Genomic DNA, 15,592 nt, shown 5'->3' on the forward strand with positions numbered 1-15,592 from the left:
TATGATTCCAAATTCTCCTCAGACAGCAAATTTCTTAACCTTGTCTTTATGATCTTTAGCTTTGAAAATGTCCTCTCACATTGGACTTGGGTAACTGATAGTGTGCAGATGACTTTATAAAATTCATAAAGGTTATCGTATGCCTTGTCATGAAGTCTGTTGGATGCCAGAATTTTTAGTACACACGATGGGTAAGTGCTGCAAATTTTACAATTGTTGCAACTGAATCCATATTCTCACCATCATTAAGCAATAGCTTTAATACATCAAAGTTTGAAGCAAAAGAAAACAATTCCAATATTACTTGATCTTTGCTGATTTGTGGAAACAGCTTAATAATACCTTCCAATGCTTCATCTTCAAGGCCCTTCTCTGCAATAGTTTTAAACTTTGCTGGGTCCAGCAGGACAAATCTTTATACAACTGTGTTGTACAAAGTGTGATTCCAGTGGCTGGACAATGCGATCCATTATTAGGTTAAACACATTTACTTGAAAATCAGCTAGAGAATCTGAGGAATTCTTTCATCATCAATAAGCCCATCTGCCATTCTTTTCTTCTTCCTCTGCCTCTTAACTGGCAATGCTGTTTCCAACGCATCAATTTCTAATGTTTGATTTTCATCCATATTCATCTGTGAAATCCTGTCATTACATTTATGTACAAATTCCAAAGCCTTGCTGTGAGCATTATCAAATGTTCTTGTCTGTTCCTTCAACTTTGTTGTAGCTGAATCTACCAAACTCCATGCAGTAAACGTATCTAAACCACTTGTCTGTAGATAACTTGATAACGGGGTTGTAGTTTCAAATATATACAAGTAAGTAAATGCTGTCAATATGGTTTCAAACTTTAGAAGACTTTGAAGTAAAACATTTGCTTCATGTTTTGTTTTTGCATCAAACTTTTCTGAATCTTGTATCATTGATAAGCATGTCAATAGATTTATGAAAGTACTGGCAGCGGCATCATCAAAACGTCCAAATATAGTTGTTGCTGCATTGGATTTTCCTGACCATCTGGTCTCACCAATTAGCTTTAATCGTTTCATTTTTTCTTGTCCTAGATGTTTTCCAACAACTCTATCCATACAGCCATTCTCTTGTATGATGCTTTCACAAAAGTTGCTATATTCTGGAGCAAATTGAAAAAAGAATCTGCAGGCACACAACATTTTGTTGTTTCAGTTATCACCAAATTCAAGACATGGGCATAGCATCATATATGAGCATGTTGATCAGCCACATCAGCAATTTTACTTTGTAAACCATTATACTGGCCATGGTAGCTTGCAGCGCCATCTGTGCTATCAGGTAAACATTTTTGGGGGTCAATTTTTTTTTTTTAAATTTAGATTACCCAATTATTTTTTCCAATTAAGGGGCAATTTAGCGTGGCCAATCCACCTACTCTGCACATTTTTGGGTTGTGGGGGCGAAACCCACGCAGACACGGGGAGAATGTGCAAACTCCACACGGACAGTGACCCAGAGCCGGGATCGAACCTGGGACCTCAGCGCCGTGAGGCGGTTGTGCTAACCACTAGGCCACCGTGCTGCCCCTGGGGGTCAATTTTAAGATGCTGTAATGTTTCAATCAATAGATCAAAAAGTCCCTGTCCTGTACCATCATTACTTGGCACAACTGAAAGTAGTCGCTCACAGATAATACCTTTAAGCACATACCGAATAATAATGCTAAACTGACCGATGGATGAATTATCTTGTGTTGAATCAACCTGAATAGAATAATATTTTGCTTGAGAAATTTCATGACTAATTCTTTCTTGTATCATATTCTTCATAATTTTGATTAACATGTTTATAGTTGTTTTACTCGGGTATGTAACAAGTCCACCACCGCGGCCTTTACTTTGAGCCTTTCCTTGTTGCTCTAATCATTTGATTCTTTGTTTAGACTTGTTTTGCACTGCAGAAATGTGAGCTGCCATAATGGGGTCATATTTTGCCATCAACTGCACTGTGGCTAAAAAATTGCCATAATTCAGAACCTCATTATCTAGAGTGTAGGCTGATTCATTTCTGTGACCTCGAAAAGGAAGTGCTTGCTTGCCTAACATCTTTATGATGTCTATAATCCTCATGACAATACTTCTCTGCTTCAATACTTCTTCTTTCCTTTTAATTAGTGATGCTGCAAAAAATTAATCTAAGGTGCCATCATTAACCACACTAATATATTGCTGAGCATTTCTGACATGTGTTGTTGTCGATTCATGTAAAGTCAAGCTCTGGCTAATACGCCTGTAGTCACTAAAGCCACGTACAAAGGGTGATGGATTACAAGTGTTGGGAAACTCAAAGGCTAAGCAGTATGAACAATATTAGCATCTATTTTCTTTGTTATATAGAACATAGAACAGTACAGCACAGAACAGGCCCTTCGGCCCTCAATGTTGTGCCGAGCCATGATCACCCTACTCAAACCCACGTATCCACCCTATACCCCCCCCTTAACCTTACTTTTATTAGGACACTACGGGCAATTTAGCATGGCCAATCCACCTAACCTGCACATCTTTGGACTGTGGGAGGAAACCGGAGCACCCGGAGGAAACCCACGCACACAGGGGGAGGACGTGCAGTCTCCACACAGACAGTGACCCAGCCGGGAATCGAACCTGGAACCCTGGAGCTGTGAAGCATTTATGCTAACCACCATGCTACCCTGCTGCCCCAATATGATAGGGGCAGCAGCTGCCCCAATATGATAGCCATTTTCTTGGGACTGAGTCATTCATAATTTTCCTCTCATACAAATGAGCATCAAATGGCAGGTCATCAAGTGGCTGAAGTGGGTGTTCAGCAAAAAACTGTTTTAGCTTTCCTCGTGATGGATATTGGAAGATTCCAGCAATTGATCTTTCATTTTCTTGCGTAGGTTCATTTTCAGGATGTGCTTCAGAAACCAAGTCATTTATGCTTGAAGGAATATCTGATTCCCTGTCACTAGTTGAAGCTATGTGTTCAGATGTTGCAACTACAGGCAGTACAGATACCGGAACAAGCAAGCCAGAAGAAATATTGGGCCTGGGTTGATTAGTAATGGATGCACTTGTATTTGTCTCTACATTTAAAGTAGCTCTTCTCTGTTCTTGTAACTCGCATGTCATTGCATCATCACCATGAGCATTGTTTCTTGCTTCGTGATTATTTGTTGCAGAACTGGATATTGATGTGGATTGTGCTTGTGGTATTATAAACTCTGTAATAGGCCTGCATCGTTCCTTCCTTCCTTTCTGCTTCTTTTTGTTCTTTGCGTTTTAGTGACCCAGATTTATGCTTTTTCTTTTCCATGCTGGTAGGGGTAATATTCCTGAAATAAAAACTTAATTAAAAATAGCCCACATTGGGAAAAATGAATATTGATGATTGCAAGAATAACTTGAAGGAACGCCAGATAAACCCCTACCTGATAAAAAATATAAAATAACTTACTTACACTTCAATAGGCTATGTTCATTAGTCAATACTACTGTGGCCTATGCAGCTTCAGAAGAGGAGGCAATCCACTGTCCAGTATTCACACCAGCAAGCAACTGAGACAACTGTTGAAACTTAGAAGTTTGTTCCGACTATAGTAAGACATTAAGAATGGTCCCACGACCAAAGTTAACATGTCCAGTTTGATACCAGTGTAATGTTACAAGTCGCAACCCTTTGAGTTTACCGATCATGGCTTATCACTTCAATATCTTTGACCTCATGATTCACGGTCAAAGGTACCGCTTCTCCTTTTCGGTGACCTCACGACCCTATGTACTGCTTGATAACCTTTCAAGTTACCGACCATCTCAAATCACGATCTGTAATTTTATCTTTAAATTCACACACTCTTGCTGAAAACGTGAATTTCCAACTATGTCTGACCCGGGTGAACCAGCCCCCCCCCACCCCTCCATTCCTTTTCACATCCGTTTAACACTGCTTCGTTCCTTCATACACTGAGTAATTATTTGTTTCTTTACTGCATTTTTATTTGGTATTGCTCTTTTTAAAATCAATATTTTATTAAGTTAGAATACAAATCTCAGGAAAGAAGTTGGAGATTTATTTATCTAATTAATTATAATTTTTAAGGATGCTTCAGAGATTCACGGGCCCCTTCTTGGCTCTCCGGGCCCCGGACCGATGTACCGGCTGAACCAAGACTACTGCTTGATATCCTTTGAAGTTGCCGACCATCTCAAATCACGAATTGTAACTTTATCTTTAAATTCACACACTCTTGCTGAAAACATGGAATTTCCTTAATTATGCCCGACCCGGGCCCCCCATTCCACATCCTTCCACTACCTCCCCTGCTTAGTTCCTTTTCATGCACTGCTTATTTGTGTCCTGTTCTTTTTTTTCTTATTCCTTTTTATTACTAAAACAGTTGGCTGTGTTTGTTTCTTTCTTGCATTTTTATTTGATATTGGGGGCCCACTTCATCAGGGGCCCACTTGCCATCGGGCAAGCTGACACCCTGGCCAGTCCGCCACTGACAACAACTATTTATATAGCACCTTTAACATCATAAATCATCCCAGTCAACTTCGCAGGAACATTATAAAAGAAAGTGAAACTCCCAGACACAAAAGGAGATATTAGGGGAGGTGACCAAAAACTTGGTCAAAGTGGTGAGTTTTAAAGAGTCTGAAAGGAGGTAAGTGAGGTGGAGATGGGGAGGTTTAGGGAGGGAATTCAGTGCTTGGGGCCGAGGGAACTTAAAACCATGGCGGAGTAATTAGAATCGGGGGTGTGCAAGAGTCCAGGATCAGAGCTGTGCAGATATCTCAGGGGGTTGTGGATGTGGTGAATATGATTCACACTATATATAGTTGCCAATATCACTCCATGTATATATGTTCGTTATCTACCCGTTTTAAGATCAATGCTGTATATAGTTGCCAATATAACTCCGTGTATATATGTTCACTATCCACCATTGTAAGTGCAGTTGCACTATCCGACCACCAGGGGAAGTCGCTGTGGGAGTACGCGAGAGTTTGTACTGGGCTCCTCCCTTGGCTCCACCCAGGACTCCTCCCTCTGGGACCGATGTATAAAGATCAGTGCATTAGAGCCAGCCTGCAGTCATCTGGAGTTCAACGACGAATAGGCTGGCTCTGTTGTAAGTGTATTAAAGCCTCTGTTCAGATCCAACTACACGTGTTCGCTGAATTGATGGTTCCATCAGTGGAGCTGGAGGAGATGACAGACACAGGGAGAGACGAGGCCATGGAGGGATTTGAAAACAAGGGTGAGAATTGACTGGGAGCGAATGCAAGTCTCGGAGCACAGGGATCATAGGGGAAAGGAACTTGCTGTGAATTAAGACATGGGTAGCAGACTTTTGGATCACTTGAAGTTTCCAGAGGTAGAATGTGGGAGAGCAGCCAGGTGTGTAATGGAATTGTCGAATCGGGAGGTGACGATGGTAAAAAGGTTAGAGGGTGTTACTGGGATAGGTGGAGGTGTGGGCTGAGCTAGGGTGCTCTTTTCAAGGGCCGATGTCGACTAGATGGGCCGAATGGCCTCCTTCTGCACTGTAAATTCTATGAGGTCAGAAGGTCAAGTGTGGATCAAGTGTGAAACCAAATTTACAGAGACTGGCTAAGTCTCAGACTGTTGCCAGGGAGATGGATGGAGTCGGTATGTCAGGATGGAGATTGGAGCAGGGACCGAACAGTGGATTCAGTCTTCTCCATATTTGATTGAAGTTATTTAGTCAGCAGGAAGAGAAACAGAATGAGCCTTAAATCTGATATCCGGTATAACTTAGTTCGAGAGGGAGAGGAAAAACGAAGGAAACCCTGGAAGTTTTGGAGAAACGAATTTCGTGATTGCTCATCAAGTCTCCACATGGTCAGTTCTGGACACAAGGTTCACATCTGTTATTCTAATTGGTCAGTCAGGGTCATTCAGATTAATGTCTGTCACAAGTCATGAATGAATTGGCTTATAAAGCATAGTCTTACCACTAATTATATAACTTTGGTAAAAGGATACAGAAATAACAATCTAATACTTTATTTGGATTTCAGCCCAGGGAGGAGGGAGAGTGTGTGGGACGGGGATTTACAGCTTTGGGGAAAGAAGAGAGACAAAAATGTTCTGCAGAAACTAGAATTATCTGTTCTGAATTTCTATCCTGGACTGATAGTGTGACCTTTGTAAACTCCGTTCACAGGGCATCAGGAGAGGATTTTCAGACAGGAAACACAAACCAAATATCACATTAAGATCTGACAGCGTCACTCAACTGATCAGGACCTGAATATCCTCAGACTATAAATTGGAATGAAAAATGTTTGTTGTGTTTGTGGGAAAATATTTCAAACATCAGTGTGACTGGAAAAGCACCGAGACACACACGCACCTGAGTGAGTGTGTTCCAGTGAACTGACTGTGGAAAGAGCTTTAACCAGTTACAGCCTGAAAAACACACCATTCACTAAGGGGAGAAACCATAGACGTGTTCTGTGTGAGGACCAAGCTTCACCTGATTGTCTAAAGTGGAAACGGACAAAGACACTGACTCCATGGAGCTGCCATGGAAACCGTGGGTATGATTTTTGCTCAGGGGGTTTCCAAAATGCGAGAGGTCCCGGGTTCATACCGGATGAGCCCTGCAAAGTGCTTGACTGGCGAGGTGATGGTGTAGTGGCATCGTCACTGGATGAGTAATACCGATACCCGACACCCTGAGAATACAGGTTCAAACCCCATCATGGCAGATGCTTCAATGTGGGTTGTATTTGAACTTGAATCCAATAAATCAGGGGCAGCACAGTTGTCAGCACAATTGCTTCACAGCTCCACTGTCCCAGGTTCGATTCCCGGCTTGGGTCACTGTCTGTGCGTAGTCTGCACGTTCTCCTTGTTTCTGTGTGGGTTTAGTCCGGATCTCCGGTTTTCTCCCACAGTCCAAAGATGTGCAGGTTCGGTGGAGTGACCATGCTAAATTCCCTGCAGTGTTCAAAAGGGTTAAGTGGGGGTTACGGGGATAGGGTGGAGGTGTGGGCTTGAGAAGGGTGCTCTTTCCAAGGGGCCAGTGCAGACTCTATGTGCCCAATGGCCTCTTTCAGCATTGTAAATTCTATGATTGTGGAAATTGGATGTTAAACAGTTTAGTGAAAATTGGGTCAAAGGAGCAAAGACAAGATGAGCGCTGAGAGAGCATGACAGGAGACAGCAGGAAAAGAGGAGAAAGAATTTGGACAAGAAAAGGCTTTGAGGCAGTTTTACTGAGTGGTTTAGTGGAAGAGGAGCTGGAAAATCAGATGATCGGATTGTTTCAATGGGTGAGGTTTTCCAGTCCCACAGATCTCTCGGTCTGCTGTTCCGGTTTATTGGTTGTCTCATTGGGTTCACTGTAGGCCTCTTGGGGTCAGTGGAAGAACTCCTGGAACCTCATTCACCTGATGATTTCCCTGGAGCGGAGAAACTGCAACATCTTCTTCGCAGCCTTCAACACGTCATCGATGAAAATGAATATCTTGCCAAGGCCATCCCCACTACTTTCCTTCAAACAACCGCACAACCTCAGACCATTGATTGCAGCAAAATATCCAATGTTCAGGAGAACAGCGACCATGACACCACAACCTTGCCATGGCAACCTCTGCAAGACATGTCAGATCATCAACATGGGTACCACCATTACACATGAGAACATCACCCAACCAAGTATGCGGTATCTACTTGTGCGACTCGGTCAATGTTATCTCCCTCATACGCTGCAGCAAAGGATGTCCCGAGGCGTGGTACATTGGCGAGGCCATGCAGACGCTGCGACAACAGACAAACGGACATCGCGCAACAATCACCGGGCAGGAATGTTCCCATCCAGTCAGGGAACACTTCAGCTGTCAAGGGCATTCAGCCTCTGATCTTTGGGTAAGTGTTCTCCAAGGCGGCCTTCAGGGCTCGCGACAACACAGAATCGCCGAGCAGAAACTGATGGCCAAGTTCCGCACACATCAGTACCTCAACTGGGACCCTGGATTCATGTCACATTACATGTGCTTGCAAAATCCTACCAACTGTCCTGGCTTGACACAATTCACACCTCTTTAACCTGTGATTATCCCTCTCTCCAGTCGCACCGTATGGACCTGTAAAGACTTAATTACCTGCAAAGACTCGCATTCAAAGTACCATCGTTGAATTTTTCTACATATAGAACATAGAACATACAGTGCAGAAGGAGGCCACTCAACCCATTGAGTCTGCACAGACCCACTTAAGCCCTCACTTCCACCCTATCCCCGTAACCCAATAACTCCTCCTAACCTTTTTGGACACTAAGGGCAATTTAGCATGGCCCATCCACCTAACCTGCATATTTTTAGACTGTGGGATGAAACCAGAGCACCCGGAGGAAACCCACGCAGACACAGGGAGAATGTGCAGACTCTGCACAGACAGTGACCCAGCGGGGAATCGAACCTGGGAGACCCTGGCGCTCTGAAGCCACAGTGCTATCCACTTGTGCTACCATGCTGCCCATGTGTGTTTGTGGAACCCACATCTTCATTCACCTGAGGAAGGAGCTGCGCTCCAAAAGTCAGTGATTTGAAACAAACCTGTTGGACTTTAACCTGGTGTTGCAAGACTTCTTACTGTGCCCACCCCAGTCTAATGCCGGCATCTCCACATCATAAGTTAGAAGCATTTAATGCTTCTGCCAATTTCGGATCAGACACCTTTCGTGCGTTAGATGAATGTGATAACCTCTGTGCTACAGAAACAGCTGGCAGCACAGTACCCAATGGCCCTGTGCAACATTCAACTGCACAGTCTTGCTGCAGCTTTCAATGGTTCAGCTGGGAGGCCAGGTCACTGATTACATGAAGACAGCTGTTCCGTTAAAATAGATGTCTCAACTTGTAAGACCATAAGATATAGAAATTATATTGAACTTTATTATTTGTTCAGCAAATATCTAACGTAACAATGCTCTCTGTTCAATCATTAATGCATCATTCTTATCTTCGTATAAAAAAATTCCACCAATTTTACTTCAGACCTGTTTCATTATTCAATATTAAACATCAGTATATTTATGTGTTACCTGTGACTTCATTTTGAATTGAATAGCTCTCGAGTCTTCACTCTGAATAACTCTGAAATATACACCATTGAATTGCAAACATGACTGACCAATAAAAGAAAGCATTTCACTGAGTAATTCAAATCCCATGAATCTTTGTGAGATTGTTGCTTTTAAACAAAGTCAAATATAGTTAAATGGAAGTGAATTGAGAATTATGCATTTCTTCTATTTGACCCCTCTGTGTTTTGGTGTGAAACATTCTGCAGCCTAAATACCGTTCATGTATAAGGAGGGGTGACAGCAAATCCGCACTGAGCTTGGATTTCCTCATCTCCCTGAGTGGCTTTTCCTGTTTCTCCATCATTAAGGCCGAATCTTTCAAAAAAACTGGTTCAGTTAAATCTCTGATATTTCCTCTAATTCAGTTACAGTATCGTTTGTGTCTGTCTCTATGACCACAAATTACCATCAGATATGTTTCGGATGGTGATTAAAATATTAATCTGCATCTACAAAGCCATTAAATTCTTTTGTGAACTGAGCAAACTGCCAAGATCCGCACTTTGTTTTTTCATGTATGGAACGATCTGTCTGGACTGTATGCAGAACAATACTTTTCACTGTACCTCGGTACACGTGACAATAAATCAAATCCAATCAAAGAGACAGTTTCTTACTCGTCTTCAGATTGAACAATGAGCTGCCTTAAAAATTCATTCATGGGAGGTGGGGGTCACTGGCTCGACCAGCATTTACTGCTCATTCCAATTACCCTTGAACTGCGTGTCTTGTGAGGCTATTTCAGGGGGCACGTTCAAGTTAACCACACCATTGCTGTGGATCTGGAGTCACGTGTAGGCCAGACCACGTAAGAAGAGCAGATTTCCTGAAGTACATTAGTGAACCAGATGGATTTTTACAACAATCGACAATGTTATCATCAGACTTAATTCAATTTCAATATCTGTCAAAGGCAGATTCTATCCCAGATCCCCAGAGCATTAACCTGGGTCTCTGGATTACTCGGCCAGTAACAATACAGGGCAGCACGGTGGTTAGAATTGCTGCCTTACAGCCCCAATGTCCCAGGTTCGATCCCAGCTCTGGGTCACTGTCCGTGTGTAGTTCCCGTACCAGCCTCCCCGAACAGGCGCCGGAATGTGGCAACTAGGGGCTTTTCGCAGTAACTTCATTGAAGCCTACTTGTGACAATAAGCGATTTTCATTTCATTTTCATTGTCCGTGTGTAGTTTGCACATTCTCCCTGTGTTTGTGTGGGTTTCCCCCCCAGAACCCAAAGATGTGCAGGGTAGGTGGATTGGCCACGGTAGTTTGCCCCTTAATTGGAAAAAAAATAATTGGATACTCTAATTTTTTTGTTTTAAAAAACAATACCATTCCGCCACTACCTAGCCCACATATTCTTGACAGGATATAATGTCTAATGTTGTGTTCTGTGATCTTGTCTTGCAAGGATTCTACAGGACTGCTGGTGACTTTATTAATGGAGTAACTTCTCAAAATTATTGAGTAATTAATTGTTTCAAACAAATTCTGATAGCTCTGCAGTCTCTGGAAACATTTTGGTTGATCGTGTTATTTTTTGAAACAAAGATCTAGTCTTTGCAATACAATTACCTGATACACCAATTCACTAATCATACCCAATGTTCACTACTGAATAATCATCAATTTAATTATTATTTGTTGCTGTGAAATCAATACAAAGTTAATATAGAAATGGTACAGAAGGTGAAATGGCTGCAGGAAGCCACATGTTTGAGGTATAAAAGGGCTTCCTTGACCTTGTTACTAACGACAGTGAATACACTATGAAAATAACAATTTTAAAACTAAATGTGATTACACATCCGTCCTTACAGATTCCTCCATTACAACAGTGAATATGTTTCAAAAGTACTCCATTGGCTTTAAAATACTTTCGGAGGTCCAGTGGTAGTGAGAGGTTTTATAGAAATGTACATTTATTCTAATTATCCACAAACCAGGATGTATTACACTCGGTGTCCTCACCTGAATCATTGATGGAGACTGAGTCTTAATTCTGTGTAATAACCATGGTGTTGACTTCATTATGAATACTCTGTGAACCTCGAGACACAGCATAAGCACAATTATTTGTTGTAAAACACAGCAAGTTGTTGTGATTTGGAATACACTGTCTGGAAATGGTGGTCGAGCCTCATTGGACTGTCATTTGATATATTCCGAAAAAGAAAACAAAATAGTCGAACTCTGGGATTAAATGGTTCGCTGAACAAAGAGCTGGCACGGGGAAAATGGGCTAAATAGACTCCTCTGTGCTCTAGGAGCCTTGTGTACGTGTAAAACAAGTGGTAACGACCTGGAACCTACTGCCTATGAGGGTAGGAGATGCAGAGATGACGGAAGGATTTCAAACGGAAATTGGACGGGCACTGAGAGAAATAAACCTGCACAAATTTGGGGATAGAACAGGGCAATGGACAGACTGGCTTGCTCCACAGAGAGCCGACATGGTCTCAAAGAGCTGAATGGCCCCATTCCCCACCCTCCAGATGCTGTGATCTCAGAGAGAAATTCAGCTGCTCCAGTCTCTCAAACTAATTGGAGTTCCTTATCCCTGGTGCTATTCTAGCACAATGGTTAGCACTGTTGCTTTACAGCACCAGGGTCCCAGATTTGATTCCCGGTTTGATCACTGTCTGTGTGGAGTCTGCACGTTCTCCCCGTGTCTGCATGGGTTTCCTCCGGGTGCTCTAGTTTCCTACCACAAGTCCCAAAAGATGGGCTTGTTCGGTGAATTGGAAATTCTGAATTCTCCCTCAGTGTACCCAAACAGGCGTCGGAGTGTGGCGACTAGGGGATTTTCACAGTTACTTCATTGCACTGTTAATGTAAGCCTACTTGTGACAAGAATAAAGATTATTATTATTGTAAATGTTCTCCACACCTTCTCTAAGAACGTCACATATTTCTTAAAGTGTGGGGCCCATATCTAGGGTTCCATTCCAGAGGGATAGAATTGAAAAGCATGGAGGAAATGTCCAACTTGTTTACAGCCAGGGTTAGACTACACTGGGAGCACTGACAACATGGGTGATCTCCATTTAGAAAAAGAAAATAGAGGCACTGGATAAGGTGCAACAAAGATTAATAATAGACAGAACTGAGAGCATTTAACACTCATGATGTGGAGATGCCGACCATCAGGAGCATAGAGACACAGAGAGATCTGGGCATGCAGGTCCACAGATACTTAAAAGTGGCAGCACAGGTGGAAATGGTGGTGAAGAAAGCAGACAGCATGCTTGCCTTCATAGGACGGGGTATCGAGTATAAAAGCTCAAAAATTGTTACAATTACATAGAATGTTGGTTAGGCCACATTTGGAATATTGTGTCCCAATTCTGGTCACTGCACTACCAGAAGGACGTGGAGGCTTTGGAGAGAGTACAGAAAAGGTTTACCAGGGTGTTGCCTGGTATGGAGGGTATTAGCTATGAGGAGAGATTGAAAAAACTGGGATTGATGTGATCTCCCTAGAGAGATGGAGGCTGAGGGACGACCTGATAGAGGTTTATAAAATTATTAGGGGTATAGATAGGGTGAACAGTTGGAGGCTTTTTCCCAGGGCGGAATTGAAAATTACAAGGGGCCACAAGTTCAAGGTGAGGGGGGAAAGGTTCAGTGGAGATGTGTGGGGGAAGTTTTTTTTACTCAGTGGGTGGTGGTGGCCTGGATTGCACTGCCAAGTGAGGTGGTTGAGGCAGATATCTGGATAGGCACATGAACAGATGGGGTACAGAAGGATACAGGCGGTTGGTCTAGATAGGACACGTGATGGGCGCAGGCTTGGAGGGACGAAGGGCCTGTTCCTGTGCTGTATTGTTCTTTGTTCTATACAGGGCCTTGGCAAGGCCGTAGCTGGAATATTGTGAGGAGTTATGGTCTCGTTATCCGAGGAAGGATCTTCTTGCTCGAGAGGAAGTGCAGAGCAGGTTTACCAGACTGATTCCTGGGATGGTGGGACTGACGTATGAGAGATTGAATCAGTTAGGATTGTATTCGCTTGAGTTCAGAAGACTGAGGGATCTTATAGAAACCTATAATCTAACAGGACTTGACAGGGTAGATGCAGGAAAGATTTTCCCGATGGCGGGAGTGTACAGAACCAGAGGTGGCAGTCTGAGGATACGGGGGAGACCATTTAGACAGAGATGAGGAGAAATTTCTTCAACCAGAGAGTGAAATAAAAATGAAAATCGCTTGTTGTCACGAGTAGCCTTCAATGAAGTTACTGTGAAAAGCCCCTAGTCGCCACATTCCGCCACCTGTTCGGGGAGGCTCTTACGGGAATCAAACCGTGCTGCTGGCCTGCTTTCAAAGCCAGCGAGTTAGCCCAGTGTGCTAAATAGCCCCGTATGGTGAGAGTGGTGAGTCTGTGGGATTTGTTACCACAGGAAATAGTTGAGGCCAATACATTGTATGTTTTCAAGAAGCAGTTAGATATAGCACTTAGGGTGAAGGGGATCAAGGGATATGGAGGGGCAAGTGGGATTAGGCTGTGGAGTTGGATGATAAGCCATGATCGTAATGAATGGCGGAGCAGGAGCAAAGGGCCAAATGGTCTTTTCCTGTTCTTATTTTCTATGTAATCCTTTCCCACACTAAGAGCAGGTGAACGGCTTCTCCCCAGTGTGAACTTGCTGGTGTGCCTGCAGACTGGATAACTGTGTGAATCCATTCCCACAGAGGGAGCAGGTGAATGGCTTCTCCCCAGTGTGAATTCGCTGATGTCTCTGCAGGATGGATGAATCAATAAATCCCTTCCCACACTGAGAGCAGGTGAACGGCCTCTCCCCAGCGTGGATTCGCTGATGTCTCTGCAGGGTGGATAAATCACTGAATGCGTTCCCACACTGAAAGCAGGTGAACAGCTTCTCCCCAGTGTGAACTCGCAGATGGCTCCGCAGGCTGGAAGAAGCTCTGAATCTCTCCCCACATTGAGAGCAGGCGAATGGCTTCTCCCCAGTGTGAACTCGCTGGTGTGTCTGCAGGCTGGATGACTGAGTGAACCCCTCTCCACAGTAAGAGCAGATGAACGGGCGCTCACCAGTGTGAACTCGCTGATGGATCCGCAGGTTGGATAAATCACGGAATCCCTTCCCACACTGAGTGCAGGTGAATGGCTTCTCCCCAGTGTGAATTCGCTGATGTTTCTGCAGGGCGGATGAATCAATGAATCCCTTCCCACACTGAGAGCAGGTGAATGGCCTCTCGCCAGTGTGAATTTGCTGATGTTTCAGCAGGGTGGTTGAATCAATGAATCCCTTCCCACACTGAGAGCAGGTGAACGGCCTCTCTCCAGTGTGAATTCGCTGATGTTTCTGCAGGGCGGATGAATCAATGAATCCTTTCCCACACTGAGAACAGGTGAACGGCCTCTCTCCAGTGTGAATTCGCTGGTGTGTCTGTAGGGTGGATGAATCAATGAATCCCTTCCCACACTGAGAGCAGGTGAATGGCTTCTGCTGAGTGTGAACTCGCTGGTGTGTCTGTAGGGTGGAGGAATCAATGAATCCCTTCCCACACTGAGAACAGGTGAATGGCTTCTCCCTAGTGTGAACTCGCTGGTGTGCCTGCAGGTGAGATAATCGAGTGAATCCATGCCCACACTGAGAGCAGGTGAACGGCCTCTCCCCAGTGTGACTGCGTCGATGAATCTCCAGCTCAGATGGGAATCTGTATCCCTTCCCACAGTCCTCACATTTCCACGGTTTTTCCATGTTTTGGGTCTCCTCAGATTGGACACTCAGTGGAAGCCTTGTCTACACACAGAATATGTTCACAGACACACAGAAACTGTCCCTCGGTACTGTGAATGGTGTGATGTTTTTTCAGGCTCTGTAATAGTTGAAGCTCTTTTCAGTCAGTTCACTGGAACTCTCTCACTCAGGCGTGTGCTGTGTGGGTCTTGATGCTTTTCCAGTCACGCTCACGTTTAAAATCTTCTGAAGCCGACAGATTGAACAAACATTTCTCCTTCTCACCGATGATATTCAGAGACCAATGATATTCAGGTCAGATGGAATCGAGTGAGTTTGTAATGTCAAGGTGTGATGTTTGAGATTTCTGTCTATAATTCCTCCTCTTCCAATATCCTTTAAAAACAATTTACAAAAGCCATCAGTTCGTACAGGATAGAAATTCAGAATAGACAATTCTAATTTCTACGTCACGTTTTTTTCCTCTCTCTTATTCCCCGAAAGCTGTAAATCTCCATCCCACACACTCTCCCTCCATTCTCACTCTGCTGTATCTAATATTCACCCTCCCAATTCTCCTGATGGTGCTGATTCATGTTGATTGACAGATCCAAGCTCAGCTCACTGCTTCCTGACCAGGACACAGAGATTAGAATAGGAGCAAGAGTAGGCCATTCGGCCCACCGAGTCTGCTCATCCATTCAATGAGATCCTTGGCCGATCTACCTCAGCACCATTTTCCCACACGATCCCATATCCCT

At 43.7% G+C, this 15,592-nt stretch overlaps 1 pseudogene; it reads right to left on the reverse strand.

Annotated features, from left to right (window-relative positions):
• LOC119951639 overlaps nt 1-15,592 on the reverse strand; it is a 63,821-nt pseudogene that overhangs the window by 46,801 nt on the left and 1,428 nt on the right.

Source organism: Scyliorhinus canicula, chromosome 17 (assembly GCF_902713615.1).
Source record: "Scyliorhinus canicula chromosome 17, sScyCan1.1, whole genome shotgun sequence".
In the NCBI taxonomy this organism is placed as follows: Eukaryota; Metazoa; Chordata; class Chondrichthyes; order Carcharhiniformes; family Scyliorhinidae; genus Scyliorhinus; species Scyliorhinus canicula.